General features: G+C 43.1%; 1 pseudogene; it reads right to left on the bottom strand.

The window, feature by feature from the left end:
- Positions 1 to 419: 419 nt before the first annotated feature.
- LOC112323102 (zinc finger protein 692-like) lies at positions 420 to 1,832 on the bottom strand (annotated as a pseudogene).
- Between the last annotated feature and the right edge of the window lie 3,229 nt (positions 1,833 to 5,061).

Here is a 5,061-nt window from a genome sequence, read left to right as displayed (position 1 = left end):
TTCTTATTGAATTTATTGAGGTGACATTGGTTCACAAAACCATACAAGTTTCAAATGTACAAATGAACAAAATACCATCTGCACACTGCCTCGTGTGCCCATCATCCCAAAGCAAACTTTTTTCCATCCCCATTACGCTCCCTGTACTCACCTCCACCTACTTTCATCCCCCTTTCCCTCTGGCTATCACCACAATGTTGTCTCTGTCTATGTGATATATATATGAATTTTTTGCTTAATCCCTTCACCTTCTTTCTTTCTTTTCCCCCCATATAAAATACTGGGTTCATTCTGTCCTATAGGAAGACTACTATAGCCTGGCTACGCTGGAATCCAGTCCTACGCTGTACTCCCCATCACCCTAGTTCCCAGGGACCAGATATATGGCCTTTCTCCTCCTCAGTCCCTGTGGTCACAGCTTAGGAAGCAGGGTCAGAGCCTGCGGAACCCGAGGGGGCCTGCACTCATCCCTGGACCCCAGGAGCACAGGGGCAGAGATGCTGGAACAGGGCTCCACCAGGACAAGTTGCTCTGATGTGGCCAGGGCACGGCCGGGTGGCTTTTGCTGCAGTGAGCTGCAGCGCTGTCTGGTTTCTCAAAGCGCTTTCCACAGACCTCACAGGGGAAGCTCAGGGTGGCTGCTGTCTCTGCATGCTTGCACTGGTTCCAGTTCAGGGAGGCCTTCTGGCGACAAGTGAACCTGCAGATTTCACATTGCAGAGGTTTCTCTCCAGTGTGGATGCGCTGGTGGATGACCAGATTGCTGCTGGTGCGAAGAGAGCAAGCACAGAATTCACAGATGTAGTTCCGAGTGTCACTGTGCAGCTTCACATGCTCCTTCAGGTGTTTCTTGAAGTTGAAGGACTTCCCACAGGCTGGCTCTGGTGGATGTGCTGGTACTTCTTGTGATTCAAATATTGCTGGTTGGAGAGGATCCTTCCACAGCCAGGGAAGTCAGAAGGCAGCAGTTCCTTTTTCGCAGCTTTCAAATTCTCTTGGGACCAGTCTGTGCACTGTCCTCGTCCCAGGCTACAACCAGATAAGACTGGGACTGACTCCCAGGGCTGGCCAGGGGCTCAGTTTGCTGGGCCCTTGAGGAGTCCGATTGAGCTCCAGCTTTACTCTGCCTTCCACAGACAGAGAAGTTCCACGACTCACTGTGGGTGCTGATGAGGGTGACCCAGCCAGGGAAGTGGGGGCAGCTTCAGGGGCCAGAGCTATCTCTCCCTCTTTGAGTGCATGAATAACAGGGGAAGGAGGCAGTCTGGGGCCATCCGGCTCACAGTTATCTGAGGAAGAGCTACAGGTCTATAGGCTGGCATCACTGAGCATCTCCCTTCACTCTCATCTTCATCATCCCCGTCATCTTCTCCTGGGGGCAGAGAGAACTCTGGTGGGGGTCTCATTCCCCTGAGCAGCCTTGCCTCCTGAGTCGTCTCCTCATGCTCAGATTCCAAACCTGCAGGCTTCTTCCCACCCCTGGCCTTGGGCACCAGCTTCTCTGGGAAGTACTTGGAAGGAGGGCTGGCTCAGACTCCACTGGAGGTGTGGGGCCTGAAGAGGGGCTCCAGGAGAAGGTGTGACCGGCTGAGCACTCCCACACAAGCCCACCACCTCGACCCCCAGGCCCCCTGCAGCCCTAGCACCAGGCTGCACTCTTGGCTGTGGGCATGAGATAGGAGAAACAGATACTGTAGACCCTTGAGGGGCAAAGGCTTGGGACCTGCACAGAACACACAGCCTGAAGAAGTGTACTGGTTAAGCAGAAACTTGGCAAGCTGCGAGTGCAGGGAGAAGCCCAGCCACTCCTTGAGAAGACATGCCTGTTCCATGTGGCGGCCCAGGTGGATGCGACACTTGCTGCGTCGCGCGTCCAGCTGCCGCAGCTTCTCCTGCCGCCTGTGGGCGTCTGCTGTGGAGGTAGCCATGGGCGAGGGGCCTGCGCCCCGGGGCGCCGGGGCAGACAGCGGCACGGAAGAGGGGGACCACCTTTCACACGCCATAGCCGTTTCTCCTTTAAGAGCAACCCGTCCCCCTGCGTGTCGTTGGCCCCAGGCCAGGAACTGGGCTTGGCTGGGGAGAAAGCCCTTCACCTTCTTTCATCCCGGCCCCCCAAACCCCCCAACTCCCTCTCCTCTGACAACCATCAGTCTGTTCCATGTGTCCATGCCTCCGTTTCTATTTTGTTTGACAGTTTATTTTGTTCATTAGAGTCCACATAGAAGTCAGATCATGTGATAGTTGTCTTTCTCTGACTGGCTTATTTCATTTAGCATAACATTCTCCAGGTCCATCAATGCTGTCGAAAAGGTAAGATTTTTTTATGGCCAAATAATATTCCATTGTGTAAATGTACCACAGCTTTTAAATCCACTCGTCTATTGATGAGAAGCTGGGCTGTTTCCAGATCTTGGCTATTGTGTATAACACTGCAGTGAACATCGGGTTGTCTATATTCTTTCAAATTAGTGCTTCAGGTTTCTTTGGATATACATGTATTGCCAGAAATGGGATCACTGGGTCAAAAGGCAGATCCATTTTGAATTTTCTGAGGTATCTCCATACTGCTTTCCACAGTGGCTGCACCCGTCTGCATTCCCACCAACAGTGCAGCAGTATTGCCCTTTCTCCACATCCTCACCAGCACTTGTTTGTTGATTTACTGATGATGGCCATTTTGTCAGGTGTGAGGTGATATCTCATTGTGGTTTTAATTTGCATTTCTCTGTTGATTAGCAACATTGAGCATTTTTTCATATGTCTATGGGCCATCTAATGTCCTCTTTGGAGAAGTGTCTATTTAGGTCCTTTGCTCATTTTTTAATTGGGTCATTTGTCTTCTTGGTGTTGAATTGTATTCCTTTATATATTTTGGAAATGAGCCCTTATCAGATGTATCACTGGCAACTACCTTCTCCCATTCAGTGAGTTCCCTTTTCATTTTGTTGATGGGTTTTGCTTTGCTTTGTTTTGTTTTTTGCTATGCAAAGGCTTTTTAGTTTGATGCAGTCTCATTTGTTTATTTTTCCTTTGTTTCCCTTCTCTGAGGAGAAATATTGGCAAAAATATTTCTATGAAGAATGTCTGAAATCTTACTATCTATGTTTTCTTCTAGGATTTTTATGGTTTTACAACTTATATGTAAGTTTTTAATCCATTTTGAGTTTATTCTTGTGTATGGTGTAAGTTGGTGGTCTAGTTTCTTTCTTACTTTCTTTCTTTCTTTCTTTCTTTTTGCAAGTATGTGTCCAATTTTCCCAACTCCATTTATTGAAGAGACTGTCTTTACCTAATTGTATGTAAGGTAATGCCTTACATACAATGCCTCCTTTGTCAAATGGTAATCGACCATAAAGGCGTGGGTTTATTTCTGGGCTCTCTATTCTGTTCCAATGATCTATACCTGTCTTTATGCCAGCACCATGCTGTTCTGATTACTGTGGCCTTGTAGTACAGTTTCATATCAGGTAGTGTGATACCTCAACTTTGTTTTTCTTTTTCAAGATTGCTGACGCTATTCAGGGTCTTTTGTTGTTCCATATATGTTTTTGGAATATTTGTTCTAGATCTGGGAGACATGCCATTGATATTTTAATAGGAATTGCATTGAATCTATAGATAGCTTTGGATAGTGTGAACATTTTAGTGATGTCGATTTTTTCTATCCATTAACATGGTATATGTTTCCACTTACTTGTGTCTGTCTTTCTTCAGTGTCTTATAATTTTATCTTATAAAAGTACAGGTCTTTTATACTCTTGGTTAAATTTACTCTTGGGTACCTATTTTTTGTTGCATTAATAAATGGGATTTTTTCATAATTTCTCTTTCCAATAGTTCATTATTGGTGTGTAAAATGCCACCAATTTCTGAATATTAATTTTGTATTTTGCTATTTTGCTAAATTAATTTATTAGATCTAGTAGTTTTTTGTGGAGTCTTTAGGTTTTTCTACATACAATATTATGTCATCTGCAAACAGTGACAGTTTCACTTCATCCTTTCCATATCCAGTGTCTTTTATTTCTTTTTCTTGTCTGATTGCTGTGGCTAGGACTTCCAGTACTATGTTGAATAAGAGCAGTGAAAGCAGACATCCATGTCTTGTTTCTGATCTTAAGAGAAACACCTGTATTTTTTACCCACTGAGGATGATGTTGGCTGTGGGTTTGTCATATATGACTTTTATTAAGCTGAGGTATGATTCCTCTGCTGCCACTTTGCTGAGAGTTTTTATTATAAATGGGTGCTGCATTTTAACCAATGCTTTTCTACATCTGTTTATATAATTGTGTTATTTTTTATCCTTCATTTTGTTTATGTGATACTTTATAATTTATTGATTTAGGAATATTACACCAAACTTTCATTCCCAGAATAAATCCCACTTGATCGTGTTGTATGATCTTTTTAATGTATTGCTTGATCTGGTTTATTAATATTTTATTGAAGGTTTTAGCATCTTTGTTCATCAGAGATATTGGCCTATAATTTCCTTTCTTTGTAGTGTCTTTACTTGGTTTAGGAATTAGAATAATGCTGGTCTCTTAAAAAGAGCTTGGAAGTTTTCCCTCCTCTTGAATTTTTTGGAATAATTTGAGGATAGGTGTTAATTCATGTTTGATTGTTTTGTAAAATTCGCCTGTGAAGCCATTTGCTCCAGGAATTTTATTTTCTGGCAGGCTTTTTTTTTTTTTTTAGTTACAGCTTCAATTTTGTTAGATGTAATTGGTCTATTCATGTTTTCTTATTCCTCCTGATTCAGTTTTGGAAGAGTGCATGTTTTTAGGAATTTATCCATTTCTTCCAGATTGTCCAACATGTTGCATTTAGTTGTTCATAATATTTTTCTACAATCCTCTGTAGTTCTGTGGAGTCAGTTCTTAGTTCTCCTCCTTCATTTCTGATTTTATTTATTTGGATCCTCTATTTCTTGATGAGTGTGGTTAAATGTTTATCAATCTGGTTTATCTTTTTAAAAAACCAGCTCTTTGCTTTATTGATCTTTTGTATTTTTTTAGACTCTATTTTGTTTATTTCTGCTCTGGTCTTTACTATTTC

Source organism: Desmodus rotundus, chromosome 3 (assembly GCF_022682495.2).
Source record: "Desmodus rotundus isolate HL8 chromosome 3, HLdesRot8A.1, whole genome shotgun sequence".
In the NCBI taxonomy this organism is placed as follows: domain Eukaryota; kingdom Metazoa; phylum Chordata; class Mammalia; order Chiroptera; family Phyllostomidae; genus Desmodus; species Desmodus rotundus.
This window is presented reverse-complemented; position numbering and strand designations above follow the sequence as displayed.